The 21077-nt window shown below is 40.1% G+C and overlaps 1 protein-coding gene across 1 annotated transcript in view; it reads right to left on the bottom strand.

Annotated features, from left to right (window-relative positions):
* The window catches only part of LOC117455072 (zinc fingers and homeoboxes protein 2-like), a 233266-nt gene extending 213748 nt beyond the window's left edge, over positions 1-19518 (bottom strand). Inside the window, exon 1 of the mRNA XM_034094426.2 lies at positions 19158-19518. The gene's annotated coding sequence lies outside the window, so the exon portion shown is untranslated. The remainder of the gene's footprint in view (positions 1-19157) is intronic.
* Between the last annotated feature and the right edge of the window lie 1559 nt (positions 19519-21077).

Here is a 21077-nt window from a genome sequence, read left to right as displayed (position 1 = left end):
GACGAGGCTCCTTTCAAAATAAACCTCTTTTTAGTGAATTACTGAGTTTAGGCACGTTAATAACGTTTGAATGAAGTTGACTACAGCAAATTCATATTTGTTAGTGCTTCCATGTCAATTCGGCGAACATATGATACATTACATGATCGTGAGGATCAGTGGCGTAGGGAGATATGAAAGGGTGGGGTGGGCCCAAAAAAAATCAGGTGGGCCCAGCCCGTTCAAGACCACACATACTGTCCTAAAACACATGTTAACTGAAATAAGCCAATCAGAATGGACCTCCTTCAGTGATTGGTTGGTTTTGTGGCTCATTTGTAACCCTGTACCAACTTGAGCGAGCACACAGGCAAACCTGAGCGTGCACAGGTTGAGCGAGGGAGAGACAGAGATAGAGAGGGAGAGAAAGCGCATGCAGCGGTCTGCTTGCGCACGGAGCAGGAGTTTGTGAGAGGGCTTAGAGTCAATTGTGCTTGCAAAATATATGTTTCTGTGCTCAAAAATGTTAAATTGCGCGCTCAGGATAGAGGCACACAAATAACGCCATAGCCGAGACCCCGAAGGAGACGATTCATTTGAGGGAAAATGTCAGTGGGACATGAGTCGAGCACCTCCACGAGCGATGAGAAGGTTATGCCCGCTGTCACCTTTCTCTTTAGCTGCTGTACAAACACGTCTTGTTCTGCATCTTCCACACAGATGTAAAAGTGTGTGCTGGCAGGCTGAATTAATTCATTGTCACCAAAGGTGCTAGACCGAGGCAACAATGCAGCAGCGGCTCTCAAACCCGTATGTGTCCGCCTTAAAACGAGTGTCCAGTTCCATCATCTGCCTGTCAAGCACATGATTCAAAATGTTTTTTAGCTCGGAGTTGTCCTTTACAGGGGAGGCTTTGCCCAGGGTAGATTAACTTTGCCAATCGCCAAACTTTCCTGGCAACCTCCTCTTTCGCGACCCAGTGACGTCCCGGTTAAGGATGTCGTGTTTTTTCATCAAAGCATCTGTCAGTGTCACAAGTTTAATGAAGTCAGCTTCTGTTTTCCTCAATGTAGCCTAGTGTAGTTTTCCTTAAGACCGTCGATTAGATCGATGCAATCTGTGACTGTTGTCGTGGAACATTGCAGGCCTTTTGTTGCGTAGTCGCTCATTTCAAACAGCCTGTTGAACATAACGAGAATAAACACACATGTATTTGTGATGAGTAAAGAAGCAGCAATTTGGAGTATCTGGTTCCGGATATCGGGGCTTGTAAGTTTCCTGTTCCCCAGCAGGTCGTCCAGTCACCGTTTTATTTCTGGGTCATAGTGAGAGATCATAAATCTATCGATTAGATGTATGATTAAAAAATTATAAAAGTAGGGTAGACATGTGGATATTATCTGGCTGAACAAAACGTGCGTTTTTCACACATCTTATTTCCAACAAGTCCTCCAACTCATACGACCAAATGGGCCGATTGTTCAGGCCCTTATTACGATCAAATATGTCGTTTGTTCAAGCGCTTAACCTCTTAAGCCTGAGGGTCCCCCCAGTTGACCCCTCCCACCGTTTTTTTTACGAGACTATGTCTCAGGGCTTCTTAACATTTATGAAACTATTAATGTTCCATACCCTTTTAATGGTAAGAAACTCAGCTAACTGACAATGTGAACCATTTTTAGCTAAAAGAAACACAAGAGTAATACCAAGCCTTTGAATTAGCATGGAGCGAAAAAATGCTAACTAATGCTAACGGACTTTTGCACAGCACTCACGGTAGAAATGCCCTTATTACTTATCGTAACTGCACAAACAAGATATACGATTTAAAGCTGAGACTCCACAGATTCCACACATGTAATGTCATCACTGTACGACCCCGAATTCCTGGAGCTATCAGCCAGAAAAGAGAAAGTAAACAACATCCGGTTTAAAAAATATTACAATAATTACATCTTACCTTTTTTGATTTGTGATCAAAAGTTGTGTTCAACGGAATAAAAACGCCGCTCAAGGTTAATCCAATGTCTTTGTGTCACGTAAAAATGTTTACTGATAATTCATCATCATATTTATAGCAATATACTGGGTATAAAGTTTTGCCGTCCAGGCTTGTACTTTCAGATATGCTTCGTTTGCTTCTCTATTACGTCCGCAATGGTAATGTTTACGTGGATTTGGGAACTGCCCATCGATTCTATTGGATGTAATGGTTAAGAAAAAGGTGTAAATCACCCAAATTGACCAATGGGTTCCAGAGATATGGTCCTGCGTAAAGTATAAAGAATGCCAGCCTTCCTTACTACGGAAGGAAGCAGGAATTGCAGGACCCAGAGCGCACGGAGCACAGAGCGGACAGCAGATAACGGAATTGCAGTTTTATTGCTTATAGATTATCAGAACATTTCAAAGGGGACACAGCCACATTGGATATTAACCTATGGATTAACTACATCATCATTGTTATCGTTGTAATGCCATTGAAGACCAGTTTAGACCAGACAAAGAGGAAGGTGAGCCATGTTAGCCTAGCGCATGTTAGTACCTAGTGCCACTTGTTTTGATGTACGTTTTTGTTGATAACCTCGAGAGTTTGTATCTTTCAGTGTTGAGGTGGGCACCGTTAGATTCTGTGTCTTTACGATCATAAACAATGTGTTGGATGTGCAGCTAGGATAAGTAATAAGGGAGCTAGGAGTGATTTTCGGTGCAGTAATAGGTTAGCATTTTTCGCTCGGGGCTAATTCAGAGGCTTCGCTCAGCATTGTGTGTTTTTTTTGAAGAAATAAATGAAAAAGATCAGTTAAATGAGTTTGTTCCCGTTACATGGATATAAAATATTCATAGTTTATTAAATATTAAGGTTCCTTAGACGTTGTTTCCTGCAAATTACGCGATTTCGGGTCCGTGGGGCCTAAGAGGATAACAGAGTATGTTTTATTTTTTTTTCACAACAGTTGTATTTGGATGGAATGAATACCTATAGTATTGTGATAATTCAAAGTAATAAAATGATTTTTACAGTGAAAAAGTTCAAATGGAACTGATGGTTCCCAAATTACCCAGAGGTGAGTCCGCCTGGACTTTATTTTTCTAAACCTCTCTAAAAAGGTCAAATTTCAATTGTTTTGCATCAATCTTGATACAGGGTACTTATTATATGTTATAGTTTGGATTCCTAAAGCTTTTAGTCTACTAACCCATCATTCAAGGGTGGTTTTCACTATAAGTAATGGGGGTTTTTTTTAGGCGGACATTAGAATTTACATGTTTTTACTATGTTCCATCTGAATTTACTTTAAAATAAAAACATCTATAATGATTCTGACACTTCTACATCCAACTCACAGATGTAACCTTGCTTTGAGAGAAAAGATTATTAATTTACATCTTTTAGAAGTGAAGATATAGTCTTTGTTGTGTTAGTGGCATTTTCGAGCCTGAAACCTGAAAAACAGGCTCAGGGCTTAAGAGGTTAATACGTCCTATAATTACGTTTTAAAGTGTTCACCCTCTAGTGCTCCCGTTGAATGCAAACGTTACAGATGGTCGTTTATTCACAAATAACCCTCTCTGTAAAATCCTAAATTGTAGAATAGTTTGGCCATTAAAACGCTTTTTGATTAGATTTCAAGCGAGAAGTCTATGTTGTACTTTTAGAATCCGACGATATGTAGGATCTATAGTTTGATAGATGTTACGAAGATGATTTGAGGTATGCAGCAGCCTCCATGTAAAGTTACGGGTTGAAAACAGTATTTCCGGTCTCGACGTTTTCATAATAAAACCAATGATCAAATGATTTAACAGTGATATCTGCAGTACTCATCAACTAAAAAACATCAGTTTATCCTTGTTAATTATACGACATGTATTGCTTTAAATTGTGTACAATGCTTTTGTGTTTTTCCCATAGGTTTTTCTCTTTCGATTATGAGAGACACCTTTCTTTTTTCAGAGGTTTTGATTGCTAAAACATCGCCGCAATGCATGTCGGGATATGGTGTTTATGCGATATGAAATAGAAAAAAAAAATTGTTTTAAATAAAATAATACTTTATTCTGAGTGTTCTTGCTTTTCTCTTTGGAAGTCATCACAAAACGGCATTGTAATACACGGTCCGGCTGCATTCAATATTACATATCTGCCGTAGATATTTATTTATAGAGCCCTGATCAGAAGACCTTTTGACAAACAGGAAGAACTGCAGCCAAAACTGAATAATGCAAAAATGTATTATTTGTCATACAAGATAGAGGTAACTATAAGCTTGGTTCAGTTATGGATCATACAAATAATAATAGACACTTATCATCAGAAATATCATTAAAAGTGCAGTTTTCAGCCCAAGAGAGAGCTTTTCCAGTTGTATATTAGTTATATTACGTATAAGGTTTGCTGAGTTATGTCATTATTATTATTATTATTATTATAATGTTATTGCAGGAATATATTTCATATTAGCCACAGGAGGTTAGTGTCAATATTGTGATTCACAGCCTCACGACCCCCCCCCCCCCCCCCCCCACCCCACTGATTTTTGGAGATGTACTGTCAATATCAATATTATATTTATTTATTATAATCATACCAGATATGGGAATGGGAGATTTCCTGTTTTTCTCGGTTTTTTCTCGGACCAAATTATTATTCGAGAAATAATATGTTTTATCAAAAATGAAAATAACTAGTTGCAACACTATATATTATTTAAAAGGAAATCACATTTTGTAGTATTGGTCAACCAAAACAAGACTTTGAGATGCCATTACTTTGTCATACAGTAAGTATGGATGAATACATACACATTTCACTTTTTTCTGACATGTTATAGAACAAACTATTAATTGATTAATACAAATAATATTAACTGATTATTATGTGTCCTTGAAAAGCAACCAGCTGTAGCTGCGTAATTCTCCCAATACCAGGGTGTGTTAAATGCCGAGTGGAAATGTCATTGTGTTCTGTGATTAAAATTGATTTGCTCTGAATCTTCAAATAAAATAAAAATACCACACGACAAATTGTTTTGATATTTATGAAAAATATCCATTTTAAAAAGGTATTTATTTGGCCATCATTTCATTATATATTTATTAGCGTCCAAATGTTTTCATAGAAACAGATCCAATTTGAACCAGACAGACCTGGCTATATGTGCAATTTTATTTTACATGTGTCTGCCATACATATGTTGTTTTCTAATTCTTTATCCTAACACCATGTGACCTCCCTCTGTCGGACTAAAGCTGGAGGTGGGACTGATTCAATCGATGTTAAGCTGATTGGCCGGAGGAAACCCAACAGTCACTTCAGTGATTGGTCCAGACGGGCACTGTGCAGGACGACATGTTTACTGTTGCTTTGTTTATCCGTCACACGGCCCCCCGCAGCGCTGGATAAAGACCATCACTTCATACCTCTCCTCTGCAGCAGACAGGAGTGAAGTCTCACTTTTATTTGCATGTTACATTAATATTAATTAGAGATCTGCGCTGACAAGCATGTAGGCACGACTGAGCGTGTTTTATCTCATCTGCAAAAATAAGTCATTTGCATTTCTCTTGTAGTTTGGTTCTTCTGTCTCTGTTTAGGTTTGAAAGTGTTCCTGCACAGATTTCATTATCAGGATCGTATCATTAGGACGTAGAGTCTTCTGGTTCATTCCGAGCAGGTTTTACAACAAGTGAGCGCTGATATTGTTTGACTGTTTTGTGCCAGTCAGGAGACTAACACGCACGCAGGGTTGAGAGAAACTCCTTCTGGACGGAACACAGGGATTTTATTCTCCCAAAAATATATATTTTACAATTTAGACATTTAGCAGACGCCTTATTCCAAAGCGACTTACAATAGTGGTGATGTTCCAGGCGGGATTTTAACTCGTAACCTTCCGATCATCAGCCCACCTCACTATCCTTAGACCACCCAAAAAAGAGTTATTAAAAATGAGAACTATTAGTGGAGGATGATATTTAATTGTGACGGCCTGCCACAATGAATCGATGTATGGGAAACACTGCTATTACCGAGCAGTGCAAAAATGGTTCCGATTGTGAATAAAACACTATTTTATAATGTAATTTATTTGCCCGTAACTTTTTTTTTTTCAATGTGCGTTTAAATAAGTAACAATTAAGTAACAATGAGAACATGCTTTAATAACTCATTCATTTATAAATGAATAGTCACATTTTCTGAACTTTCTTATACGTTTTGGAAAACTTCATAAAAATGCTTTAGTCAACGCCACGGTCATGACACGCCCTCAAACGAGACTTCCGGTTCCTCTTAACAGCGATTCTTCGGCAGCTTGCTTCTGAACTATGTGCCTGCTTCAGAACTACTTCAAATCATCGTAAAACAAGTAAGCACACCACCTGAGTTATTAAATTATTGCTTTTTAACTAGCAAGTGTTATTTACTTTTCTTGTATTCACTGTTTTGAACGGAACATCGACATTTTAATGCATGCCAGCTCCAATACTGCTGTTAAAGTTAGACTCAGCCCTGTCGTGCTCATGTAGTCTATTTTTTCACACAAATGGTGTTGGGCAAAGTTTGCATCAATTAACAATTCTGTTAAAAGTGGTATGAAAATGGGAAATTATCGGAAAAATTCCAATCCAGGACAAGTTCGCAATTTTTTTTTTATTGCGTTTTTCATGCATTTTAAGCACATCTTTGCAAACTCCTCCTCGGGAAGGGATCGGAAAAATTCCAATCCAGGACAAGTTAAGCGCATATCCAATGTGATGCTAAATTGCAAAGGAATAGTCGATCGCTTGAACGTGGAGCTCGTAGGCTAACGGAGAGTGTACCATTTATATGTCAGATACTACCTTAAAGGTCCCATGTCATGCTTTTCCGGTTATTACCCGTCCCCTTGTGTGTTATGAAGGTGTTTATGCATGCAAATGGTCTGCAGAGTCAAAAACCCTCAAAGTACACCCTGGAGCGAGTAAAACTCTAACACAGTCTATGGCTCTATGCTGCCCCAAAAAACGTCCTGGGTACTGTGACGTGTGAATACCCAGAGGCCACACCCTCTGCCAGCATTTCATGAAACAAAGCTTCAAAAACCTTTCAGCGATAGCCGTTAACCATAAACGTTATCGTTTACTTTCTCCGTCTTTATATGTAGCCTAGATATAACTTTTCTCCGTTAATCTCCGTCACGTTGTTTCCAAAGCAACAACAACTTCCTGTCTAACTTCCTGCTAACTCTCCTTCAAAATAAAAGCATGTCCATAAATAGGAAGCCAAGCCAAATTACACAAGACATATACAACTGCAACGAAAGTAACAAACACAATGCGATATCCTTTTTAATTCAAAGAACACAAATTGAGTTACATTAACAAATAACTATAAAACAACAATACTGTAGAATAACAAAATGAATGCCGTAAATACACCGAAATATTCGCCGCTGCTGATTACTACCGAATATCCGGAGCCCGAAAAATGGTATTCGGGACAGCCCTAATGTGTACAGCGTAGGGCACTGAAGAACGATGCTGTTCCTACTTTGTTTGGACGAGCGGGAGATTCGGGTACACAACCTGTAAGTATTCATTGTTGTTTGTGTATTTATGATGTTTAAAACAAACAAGGTATCCACCACGACTGTTTAAATGGGTAAACGTTTGTTGGGCTGCTAAGCCATTGACACAGTGCTAACTGGGCTAACTAAGTTGCTAGCATTTCCATATATCAACTCCAATGTCAGCAGATGGCCTTACGTGTATCTCATAGCAGAAGAATGTCTGCATTCACACACGAAATCCTCATAGACAGTATACTCTGGGTGATTTACCGTACGGTCAGTCGCGAATCTGAATTACATTATAGTTGGCGTTCCTAGCATGTATGCTACCGAGCTAAAAAAGAAGGCTACCAAGAGCTAGACATGAGTTTGCTAGGGAAAACATTGTTTTTATGCCAGCTAGTCCTAAAAAGCCCCAGCACCAGCTTACAGAGCTGCGATCGGCAAGATGCCGAAAACGCCTATAAGGGGAGGAATGGATGATATACAGTAGGGCTGCTTAATTAATCGTATTTTAATCGCAATTACGATTATGGCTTGCAACGATTACGAAAACAACGTAATCGAAATAAAACCATTATTTTTTTATTATTATTACTTTAAATTTTTTTTTTTGTATTGGTTTTTCAGTTGAATTATACTTAAAGTTCAGGGTAATCAACTGTTAAAAACATACTGTTCACTTTTTTTTTCCAATAAGTTGATGTTTTCAAAGTAAATGGATAATAGTTTTTAATAATCGTCGTGATATGAATTATTGACCCAAATAATCGAGATTATGATTTGTGCCATAATTGAGCAGCCCTAATATACAGTGTATATATGTATATTTACACATGTTCATTTTGTACCTTTCTTCCCTGAATGATTTGCTCCTATAACATATCATTGATGTTCCGCTCAGAGCCAAAAAAAGCACTGTGATAGACATGAGCGGAGCCTCTCTGGTGGTTGACTAATCAGAACAGAGTGGCCGAGCTGACCAATCAGAGCACACTGGGCTCACAGGGAGGGGGGGGGGGGGACAGGAGCTATTTAGGACAGAGAGTGAATAGCGGTGACACACATACTATACAGAGATGCTGTATGAGAAACCAATTTGAGTTTGGAAAATTGCACAGTATAAATCTATTTTAGTATACCTCAACAATGGAATTATGATGACATGGGCCCTTTAAGCTACTGAGACCCGCCTGTCTGCCCGACGCATCAACTCTCACACACACCCACACCTACACAATGTACAACACACACACATACATACACTCTACAAAACACACCTACACACTGTACAACAAACACAAACAGCTCCTAAAGCATATAATACATATCAGGCTACAGCCCTTGTATATTTTATTATGTGAAGCACTATATGGTTTCATGAAAAATATCTACTGTTTATTTGTAGATATCTATCTACTAAAGCAGGGGTGCCCAACCAGTCGATCGCGAGATGTGTCTAAAAATAGAACAACAATATTCGGTTTTATCGTTAATGTCCTAACATAATCTTCCTGTGCCCGAATAATGCACTTGAACGCATCAAAGCTTTGTGATTGGCTGGCGTGACCCCATGTGTCGGGGCGTGGCTGGTGAGCAGTGAGCACTAGTTTGCTGACGTTGTCCGTGTCAACATGAGTGTCATTCCGCACACACACAAGACCGCAATTATGGCAGAAGCAAAAAAGCCCAAACTATATAATTTTCACTCCGAGTGGGAGGATGATTATGTTTGTATCTATTCCAATTCAAAGTCCATCTGTCTCATCTGCAATGCGAGCGTGGCTTTATCGAAGAAGGGTAATTTAGGAGCGGCATTTCAAAACAGTGCACAAACGCTACGAGACGGAATTCCCTCCTAATTCTGCCCTATGCTCCCAAAAGGGGAGGGGCCTGAGAGGACAGCTAAATGCACAGCAGTCCATTTTCACCAGGCCCAACAACAAGAGCAAGGCTGCTACAAAATGGTATAAGAATGAAAACATTAAGATCTGTTCTGTTTAAATTGATTATAGTCTATTATCAATTCAGGTTAAGAAACTAGTGTTGCTTGCATCCTATTTTTTTAAAGGCATTTCTTTTTATACTCTACTAAAATAAAACAAAAAAAGGGTTTGATTCTATACATTTTGTCTTTTTTATTGCACTTTGGCAGCAGATTCCTGAGTAGCTTCAGATCTGAGTTGTCTTATTAGTAAGCCTAATTTATACTTTTGTAGCAACACTATTTTTATATAATGGCAAAGAAAGGGTTCAGAGTCTTTTCTTTTTTCCCTGTCTCATATGTGGCAGCATTGTTCAATGTGTCTTGAAAACATTACCCACTGTAGTGACGTGTGGATAAACTCCAACTCTGTATCAACAACACTGTTGTGTAACTTCAGTTAAATACTTGTATGTGTGTAGATTAGAAAGAGGTAAGATAAAGGATCTGCAGTATTTTATGAAGTATTAATCGTATGAAGGTCAGTTTTATACAAGTAGAAGTGTGTATTTACCTGGTAGTAGGCTGTCAGTAATGGCTACGCCTCTCTACTTGGACTGGTAGATCTCGGCAGACTGGCAACTTTGAAAGTAGCTCTCGGTTAAAAAAAGGTTGGGCACCCCTGTACTAAAGCATACAAATATATATAGAAATTGTTATTGATTGGGATAAACCCCTTGAGATGCACCATCTCGTTTTCAAGGGGGTCCCGACAATAGCAACAACTTTCAAACATACATAAACAAAAAGACAAAATGCAAAACATGACACACAAGACAAACCACATACCGTCTGTTAAGTACAATTCAAGCAATGCATACAATCATTACAATTTGAGACAGTCGAGCAAATCAGTTTCATTAATAACAAGTACAGACCAGTTGAAAGTGAGATGATAATGCATGTTTAAACATAGCCAATGATGCAAGAGATCTAATGACAGCAGGTAAAGTATTCCAGTCGGTTGGGGCTTTGAACATGAACGCTCTTCTGCCAATCCATTCTTTTGCAGAGGGGACAGAGAAATAAATCTGAACAGAATGTCTAACTTGATGAAAGTATGTAATGTAGGCCTGTTACATACAGTATATTATTGAGTAGGGGTGTAACGGTACACGTACCCGTACCGAAATTATTCGGTACGGGCCCTTCGGTTCGTTACACGTGTGTACCGAAGTGTACCGAACGCATATAACGTTAAACGTAAAAAAATGAGAACGTGAACAACTTCTTGGAAGCATTCTCAGGTGCTGCGTCGCAGCATTCAGAGTAATTTGCTCCCATTGTGATCAACGCGTCATAGAGCGAGCAAGTCATTTCATTGGACGAGCTGGTCAGAGGGATGCGTTCAAATGTTGTCAGTAATTTGAGGAACTGTCGAAATGGCGAACGCAGATAAAGTTGAGCTCGAAAATCCTCCAGCATCATTGAAGTCTCCGGTTTGGGAACATTTTGGTTTCGCAGTTACGTACAAGGATGACGGACAAAGACAGGTGGACCGCACCAAAGCTGTTTGTCGGCATTGTTCAACTAACATTGGTTACGCGGCTGGCAATACATCAAACTTGCACACTCATTTGAAAAGGCATCACCCGAACGTGAATATCACCGGTACCAAAAGACTGAAGTGCAAACCCAACTCCCGCTAGCATTTAAGCCTCCACCACTCGCAAAAACTTCAGACCGAGCCAAAGCTATTACAAACGGCAAATATCCTTATGTTGCCATGTTAGCAAAGCGCTACCTGGCTGTATCTGCTACCTCTGTCCCTAGCGAGAGGGTGTTCTCCACAGCAGGAGACATTGCTAGTGCCAGCAGATCTGCCCTTTCAGCAGCCATGTGGACAAGTTCATCTTTCTTTCAAACAACATGAAAATACAATGACAAGCAAGTCATTATGTCTAACTGGCTGCTTAGGTGCTAGTACAGTACAGTTCAAATACAGTTTATTTCAGTTAATCGAAAAGCTGCACCTTAATGTTTATGTTATTATATTTTATATTTATTTGAGTGAATATTCATAGTTTAATAATAATTAAAAACCCAAAACTAATAGTTTATGTTTTGTGAGTACTAGTACAGTAAAGTTCAAATACAGATTATTTCAGTTCATCGAAATGCTGCACCTTAATGTTTATTTTATTATATTTTGTATTTATTTGAGTGAATACATTATTCACAGTTTAATAATAATTTAAAAAAATATGTTATGTTTTGTGATAATTTTTTCTGCTGTACCGAAAACGTACCGAACCGAACCGTGACCTAAAAACCAAGGTACGTACCGAACCGAAATGTTTGTGAACCGTTACACCCCTATTATTGAGTGATATATATTATACACACTGTTCTGCTTTCTGCACTGACCTCAGCAGCTGTTCTCACTGTAAACATCACGTCACACTGAAAGCAGTTGTATTAAAAAAAGAAATAGCCTAACATCCAGGGGAGATGTGATTAGTGAGTAAACAAACGGTAAAGGGCAGAACGTCTGATGCACATTTGATCATCTCAAATAACTTATAATCACAACGGGAACAGTTTGCAGAGCTGTGCTTCATTGACAGAAGTCCAGCCATGCGTCACGCCTTTTTTAAACATCACTGTTGGCTGAAATCGTCTCCGGAGAATACTTCAGTGTACCCTCGGTTATAGCTCCTCCAGAGAGACTCCTCTCTCCTCTAAATCAGTGTATCCTTGGTTACGGCTCCTCCAGACAGCCTCCGCGATAACCGATCCTCGATGAGCCTTTAGCTAAATTAGTTTTCCTTCGAGACGGCGCGCCGACATCCGTTTCCGGGTCGCTGCCGGAGAACCGAGGACTCGAGGACGCGAAAATTATACAAATGACAAACGGCTCATTTCGGAGGACTCGCGTGCGTCTGCTTGACGCCGGGACGACCGGCTGCCCTCCCCGACAGGCGCACGGACGCGAGGGCCCGCTCATCACTGCGCGCACGACTGTGACCGCAGTTTTAATTTATTCGTATCTTATGTAGTTCTTAGCAGATTGTTATTTGCATTGGCTTTGGATTCGCCGCTAGTTTAGCAGCGCAGGCGTCTTCGTACGCTGTTAACACAACATTGTAGCGATGGCGATGTTTCAGGTGACTGATCAGGTTGGAAGTCTTATAGCTCGTTGCCTTTTTCCCTCCTCGTGGAACTTCTGCATTGCATTTGTTAATACAAATAGCAAGCGAACTATCGAACTCTGAAACTTTGAAATAGTCCCATACTACCGACGACATGTTTGTTTACTGTCCTGGCTTCACGGCCGCACACCATTCACGTCACAGCCAGGCATGAGAAGGGAGCGCTGGATTTGTGAAAAACTCCCCTCTTCCTAAACCACTAATACCACAGTACTGGCAAAACGGGAGGAGCCGAGTGAAAAACAAGCGCCCCTCATCCCAATCCACCCACACCGCAGTATTCTTTTCTTTTTTCTTACCCAAAAAATATATTGTATATTATCGGGGCTATTAATACTTTTATCGGGTTTATCGGGATGACGTCATAATTCAATAATTATTGTGCACCACTAGTCTTAAGTGTAATTTGGCTTCCTATTTTGTATGGACATGGTTTTATTTTGAAGGAGAGTTAGCGCTGTTCACAGGAAGTTAGAAACAACATGATGGAGATTAACGGAGAAAAGTCATATCTACATATAAAGACGGAAAGTAAAAGTAAACGATAAAGTTCCTAATTCTTTGATAAACTGCTCATATTAAAAGGCTCCCACTGACCACAACCAACTGGAATAATAACAACTACAACCCAAACCAATACAGCATTTTTTAGGCTGGGTTATATAACAGTTTTAAAGGGGCACAACGGAGCCCCGCCCCCAACCCCTGAAATTCAAGGTGTTTAAAAAAAAAAGAAATGATAATTAATTTTTATTTATTCATTTTTTTTTTTTTATATATATATATAGCACCAAATTGCAACTAATCTATATCTACTGTCACTTTTCACATTGAACATGTGCTCTTTTATTAAATAAACTAGACGCTTTCATTTTAAGTTGTGAGTTTTGTGTTTTTGACCCTAAGAAACACTATGCATTAATCAATAACAATAATCCACAGCTCCTCTCTCTGCTCCAGAGGATTTCAAAATATATATATATATATATATATATACCCCCCCCCCCCGAAGCAGTAAACCTAGGGGAAACACTGCAATGCCTTCCGTCCTGTTTTTTCTTTGTAACGTTTCCAACTCACTACATTTCATCTTTGTTTGAAAAGCGCTACATAAATCGAATGTGTTATAACTAGGGTTGGGTACCGAGAACCGGTTCCAACATTTCGATTCCAACGGCATCATTTAGAAATGTGAATTTCGGTTCCGCTTTTCGATTCCTGAGGAAAAGTTTCTCGCCGCTCTCCGTAGCCTACTGCATGACTGCAGCGGGGCGGGAAATGTAGCGTTGTATCTACATTTCCTACAATGTAACCTGAGACCAGGGCCGGCCTGTCGCACTGGCATTATAAATGTTCGCCTCGGGCGCCAGATCTGTGGAGGCGCTGCGCTGACAGCTCTGGGAGAAAAAATAAATGTTTTGACCGTTGGTGCTCATCCTAATTTTCGGCCTTGATGTAACAACATTCATAATTAAGTAAATGTAACACCCTTTTCATCCCGGTTACACTTTTCATTTGCCCTGTACGATGGGCGCTGCAGGTGATGAAAATGGGGGATGTTGGCTTATCTGGCAACCGCAGCTCACAGCCAAAGTGCGCGTGAGCGAGGGAGGGTGCACTGGAACCGGCGCTGTTGTTATTAGCATCTGGTGCTAGCTGTGCTAACGGAAGAAGAAGATATTTCTACAATGATGTGGAGGGAGAGTCCTCTCCAGTCAGACTGAGAGGCTGATAATTTCAGCTCAGTGGGGTAAAGGACTCTTTGAGTGTTTAGATAGTTCACTTTAGTCTAAGTTATCTCAGTGGGTCTCAAACGTTTTGATCACAATTTATGTAAACACATATTTCCAAGGCAGTCTTTTATAATTATTGGGATAAAACAGGTTTGAAATCATTCCAATGTATACTATAGGACAGTAAACCAGAAATATCGTTTTAAACTGGAGAGATAAAAAAATATGCATAAATAAAATAGTAAAATAAGATATGAATGAACAACAAAAATAAAATGCGTTACATGTAGGCTATTTGTTATTTAATTATTAAAATGTAAACCGATCTTTTTCATATGGGTGTTTAGAGTTGTACCCCCTAGATCTAGTCTCTAGTAATTCTGCGTGTGCACCAGATTGAAGCATTTTACTTCAAAATGTTCAAACATTTCTTCCCGGTATGCCTGAGAAGGCAGATATGCTTGTTTTTCTCAACAAGAACTGTTTTTAAAAGTTGGACTGTTGCACTGTTGTAGCTTCAGTGGTTCTCAGGTTAAAGTTACATAGCAGTGAATATAAACAGACTGATTAATGTGAATATTACTTTAAACTAACCTGTGTAAAAGTTTCTCGAATAAATGTAATTTTTTTGGTGGAAGAAGCATGTATCATTTTTTTACCCTGCCCCTCAAAGAATCGGAATCGAGAACCGTTAAGAACCGGAAACGAAAAGTAGAATCGGAATCGGAATCGGAATCGTGGAAATTCAAACGATACCCAACCCTAGTTATAACCCACTACAGAAAAGGGAAAAGCACAAAAAGCATTAAAGGGCCTCTTTAAAAAATCTATTTGACAAAGTATTCCAGATTACAGTACCTCACACCTGTTCTGACATTTGTATAACATTTATTGGTGGATATATTGGCAAAACATTCCATTACATGTCACTTGTTAGATGCTTTTATCCAAAGCGACTCACATACTCAATACTGTGGGCAATCCCCACAGGAGCAATTTGGGTGAAGTGCCTCAGGGACACAACGACATGCTGACTGCAGTGGGGTTTGAACCTGTGACCATCTGATCCCAAGAGCAACGGACAACCCACTGCGCCACATACCTCCATATCCAAAACATATCTCCAAGAAGTCTATAGTGGCTGTTATATTTATTATTTCTGATAAATAAAGGAACTGCAGCATCATCCCGTTTGGCCGATATAAAAGATGCCACGAGACGTAACCATTTTATTATAATAACCAGGAGTTGACAAAAAGATATTAATGTTTTAGAGAGTATGGTACAGGGAGAACAATTACCATACATGGGTAAAAAGCCTAATCCACAGCATAAACACATATTTGCGTGGATTATTTGCACATGATAAATTGATTGTCATGGTGTGTAATGAACTACACTGGTCCAGAATGTCTGCAGGAGATGTGTTCACATTTCCTTCCATGCAAAAACAACAGGTCTGGATGATATTTTTTAGATGCAAATCAGGTTTTTAGCTGAACACCAAAATAAGTGCTCTTCTTCTGTGTGTGGGAGTCACAGAGTTAAATCTGATCGAATGGGGATCCCTGGTTATCATGTTCGCCCCCAAAGCCAACAGCAGCAAGTGGGTGTGCGTGTGTGTATCGAGTTTCCCCATGAAGAGCTCCAGCAGAGAGGCGGACACTGCAACACACACACACATTTTCTGGTGTGTGTGATGATCGCCACTCCACTCACTCACACACAACCTGGCGCGCTCGTACGCTCTTTCCCAAACACACACCCACACTGCCTCCCACTGAATATGTGTATTAGTGTGAGTTAGTGAAATAGAAGCAATAAAGAGGAAGAGGAAAAATAAATGTGTGTGAATGTGCAAGATGCAGCTGTCATGCATGCTTTCTGCATTTGTGTGAAATAAATAAGCAGTTTGATGAGCGGCAAAGACTGTGTGATGGTGCACGGTGTGTATGTGTGTGTGTTTGTTCCGGCGTGTATAGCTGTCATGACTGAATGCCATTGAGAGCATGACAAACCCAGAATGGGGTCCATTACAATCGCCACAAATAATACTTTTGTTTTTTAAACATGCATTGAGATGCAATCTCAAGCGATAAAAACCAATGATGTGAACAGTCTAAAGTGTGAAATAAAAGCGTGCTACTGATGCAGAGTGTGTTTGTGTGTGTGGACTGAGGTGACAGGTCAGGTGGCAACGGCAAATCACAGCTACACTTCCTAGGAACCGGCAAAATGTGTCTGTCAAAGAAATAGCAGCATGTCAGAGCAGGAAGAGGAACAGCGAGAGTGTGTGTGTGATGTGAGAGTATATGTAGAAGTCTCCATGCGAGGGAGGGAAGGCGTACGAGAGCCGTTTGTATTTGTCTGTGTGTGTGACAAATAAACAGCAGCCAGAGAGCTAGCGAGCGCACTCTGATTTGGAGACTGGCAACATGACTGACTGATCCCTGCATCCATATCATAGGATTAAAAAGCCTGACACGGTGGCGATACAATAGGTGCAACATTTGAGACAAAGACAAAGTCGGTCAATGGGAAAGGAAATGTGATTATGAACCAGAACAAGCAAGCGGGAGATCATATTTAAAACAAATCTGGCACACTTCTCCAAAAAAGAGCCATACAGTGCAGCATCTGGGAGGAGATGGTAACACTGTCACCGGGCAGTATAGAGGAAGGAGGAAGAGGAGGAGCTGCTGCTGCCAAATATGAGCTTCCAGTGTTTTCCAAGAGCCAAGACACACTCGTCAGGGTTAAACCTGCCCAAATTCAGTTTGCACACCTGTTCCCTCAGAATCCTCCCTCTTTATTATGTCCAACTAGAATCACAACTTCATATGAGGGCAGGAAGAAAAGTAGTAAGAAATTAACAAAAGTAGATGTTTGTGATAGTATGCTCCTGATTTGGGGGTCACACAGGTCACCAGTTTTTTTTTTTTTTAAATGCTGCCACATCGCTGCATATGGCTTTAACCGGCATGAGATGCACTCCTAATTATTCATGATTTTATGTAACAAGATCTGGGTACAAAATGAGGTCGGAGAAGGAACTCGATGAACTTGCATAAGAAAGAAGGAAATGAGGAAATAATTGTCGATACTACAATGCTAGTCCATACACAGACAATACACCAGTGAAGAAACAGTCTTTATGTAACACACACCATGTAAAAATCCCTTTTTCCATATTACAGCAGCCTGATTCTGTAAAAGAAGTAACCAGAAAAATGCATGTAATAACGTATTGAAATCAGCCAACATGCAAACCAGTTTAAACCAGTCTGCCAATATGGCAAATGATAGATAGTTTTCTAGGGACGATTATCCTAAACACAGGCTGTTCCTAAAAGCATATAAAACAGTTTACTATACTGACAGTCCAAACAAGTTAAAAACCAGTCTGACATTAGGGTGACCGATCGTCAGTTTCTGTATTAACCAGTATCATACACACAGACAGTCCGTGCCTTATTTAAAACGGTTTGGAGTCAGAATACTGTAGCCTACATGCAGTAGAAAACTAGTTTGTCATTAACTGGGGTAAAGTCAACGTCTGTTCACCAGGCATACAGTGCTCCTTCAAAAAATAAACGATAGTTCGCTCCTAAAACATTAAACGAGTTAAATAAGATGATTTCAGAAACTAAACATAATTATTTGTATACTTAGAATACATTTAAATTGATTAATTCGTAAACAAACGCTTAGTTATCAAACTACTCGGCAGCTCGTCTCAAGCAGCAGCGGAGTACATTATGTACACCAACGCTCCGCTTCTATTCACAGAGGCATTAAAGCGGCTCTAAAACGTCAAAGACTGTTTGTCTAAATACATAAACCAGTTAAAGAAACCTATCCACCATATCCTCTACAGGTCCTTTTATCTAAAAAAAAAACTTAAAAACCAGCCTGTCGTTAGCAGCGAGTGTGTTTCTATACAACCCGCTGACGGCGGCTTCACCTCAGATGACCCAACCAGCCAGACTGGCTGTCTGCTAGCTAGCCCCGTTTGAACCTCCGTGCAGCGGGCAACAACAACACTTGAACCGACGCTACAAACCAAACTGTCCCCGGTTCCACAGTCTTACGGAAGACATTATTGGGAAAATATTATTTACTTTGCTTAGCGGAGTAACGCTAACTAAGGACGGGAAGAAGGGAAGAGAAGAGAGCCAGCCAAAACAAATGCATTTCTCGACATGAGAGCATAACATCCAGGGACGGGCAGCCACGTTTTGTGCTGCTGTGTGCGGGGAAAGGCTAAAGCTAAAGCGCTTAGCTTCACCGGGGTGCCCGTCATTGACAGGGGCTAACTGGTTAAAGGCTAGCTCCGCTGGCTAATACATGTATTATATGCACTTTCACCGGGGGTGGAGTGGGGACGGCAAAAGTTGGCTACCAAAAAAAACAACACGAACCGGATGACATTCACTTGTCTGACAACTATCTTTCAATATAACCCGAGAGCCTCCGCACAACAACTAAAGTTACCTGACAGCAAGGTATAAGTGTTTTAATTATTGTTTGGCTGCCGTGGATGTTTGCTGGCTGATAGCAAGGTGATTCCCACTCTGAGAGCCTGTGATGGAGGGGACGGTCGCTAGCAGCAGCAGCCTGGGCAGAGGCAGACAGCCCAGCCAGGCGGCTAGTCTGGCTGCAACCAAGCCGCTTTAATAACTTCACTTTTGCGGTCACTTTGGTCAACATTTCTCTCCAGGAGTTAAATAAATAAGAAGTTTCCCTTGTGTCCTACCTGTGTGTAGTCTCTGGGTGCAGGGTGCGACAGCCTGGAAGTTGATTATTCCCAGATATCCAGAGTGGTGCGGTGCGGGGCGCATATAGCTAGCACTGGGTACTGTAAAGATTGTAGCATAGCTAACCTAAAGACAACAGTAGAGAGGAGAAAAAAAAACCTCCTCGTTGCTCATAGGGGGGATCGACGACAAAAACCACATGATCTTTTACGTCAGCATATATTTGCATAGGATGCCAAATTTATGTTTCGCGTCCAGGTGACGTGAAAATGTATAGAAAAGTTTGATTATGGCGCACCGGACGCTGGCACGGCTGCTCGGGCTACGGTGGAGAGGCGCAGGCATGTCGCAGCCCTGTCCCCCCTGCAGCCTCATCTGCACCGGTCTGCCGTTTCACCACTTACAGCATGGACGGCTGGGGCTACACGTTACTGTAACTTACTGTTATTGTAACTCATGCAGGGACTTATAACACACCTGTAGTGCTCTATATTTAGTTTATTTTGACTTGTATGGCATGCAAAGTCACTTTTATCTGCAGGTATCACCATTCTTCCAATGCAGCATTCCTCATGGTACTTCAAGTTTCCTCTGATGTATAGTCGGCTATCTTCTCAATTGTTTTGTTTTTTTCATATCTAGAATATGTTTCCTTTTATAGCTAACATCAAATGCTCACACAAACCTATCTCCCTGAAAATATAAATACAATCCAATAAGGTGATGATACATAGATATATGTACAACAAATAGAAACACCTTTTTCATTTCTTTATAACACCTGTTTGATTATGGAGCTGACCTCTCAAACAGCAGCCCGTTCTCAGCATCACATCCCGTGAACAGTCCCCTGATCAGCCATCTAAAGAAATATAAATTGACTGTAAAGAGGAGTGGAAGTTGGAAGTTTCCCCGCTCGCCAGATTGCTATCTGCATTTCACCAGGCTCATGCATTTTTGATAAGTGTGCTTGTTGTAGCTGATCAGATGCAATACATCTCCACACTGTAGTGAAAAGATGACTGAGAGCGACCCCTACAGGAGCATCGCAGAGCTACACCCTGCCTCATGGTGATCCAGTGATTCTCTACTTTATGATTATTATAAACTAAATTCACTTTATAAGTAGCTGTAGAATATTTTTGCACATTTATTGACCTAGTAAAAAAGCTCCTAATCATCTTGATTGCAAATGTGTGATTGATTACATGTTGTGCCTAATTTAAAGTAAATGTATCTTTAACATAGCATTAAGTTCAACTTCGAAGTATTTCTGCAAAAATCGATATTACAATGTATATTTTAGTGTAAAAGTGTACTTTTATTATAATTGCATTACAAATTATATGTAAGTGCACTTTTTAAAAGCATACTAGATTGCACATTTAAGGTGGAAAACTATCTGGTCAAAATATGAACCAGTTTAATTTATTATATTAATTTTAAATTAAATAAAGTCATGTGTATTACTATTTATGGATGAATAATTCAAACCTAGGATTGGGCAGCTTCTTATGTTTGTTTGTTTTTTACAGTACATTCTGTTAAATAATCTTGACATGGTCGAGGTGAGCATTTATTCTCTAAAACATGTTCAAATATCAGCCAGCTTCCTAATTGTCCCTCCTTATATAGTAGGTGTCCACCTATTCCAACCAGAGGGCTGTAAGTGTCAGCCAGTCTGGACTTTATTCACTCTGGAAACATCTTATTTTATAACAGCACAAAACAAGCTTTATGCTGGGATTTGGTGCATTTAAAGAAAAGCTTATGAGATGAATACAGGGCCTTCGAAACAGAACCGCCGCCATGCCAGCTTTGCAGAAGAGTTGTCTGCAACTGGAAGCTCTTGCCAGTGTCTCCAGAATACACAAGCAGGTAATGTTGCCAGGCAGAAGCACCGGCTCTAGCCAATAAGC

Source organism: Pseudochaenichthys georgianus, chromosome 11 (assembly GCF_902827115.2).
Source record: "Pseudochaenichthys georgianus chromosome 11, fPseGeo1.2, whole genome shotgun sequence".
NCBI lineage: Eukaryota > Metazoa > Chordata > Actinopteri > Perciformes > Channichthyidae > Pseudochaenichthys > Pseudochaenichthys georgianus.
This window is presented reverse-complemented; position numbering and strand designations above follow the sequence as displayed.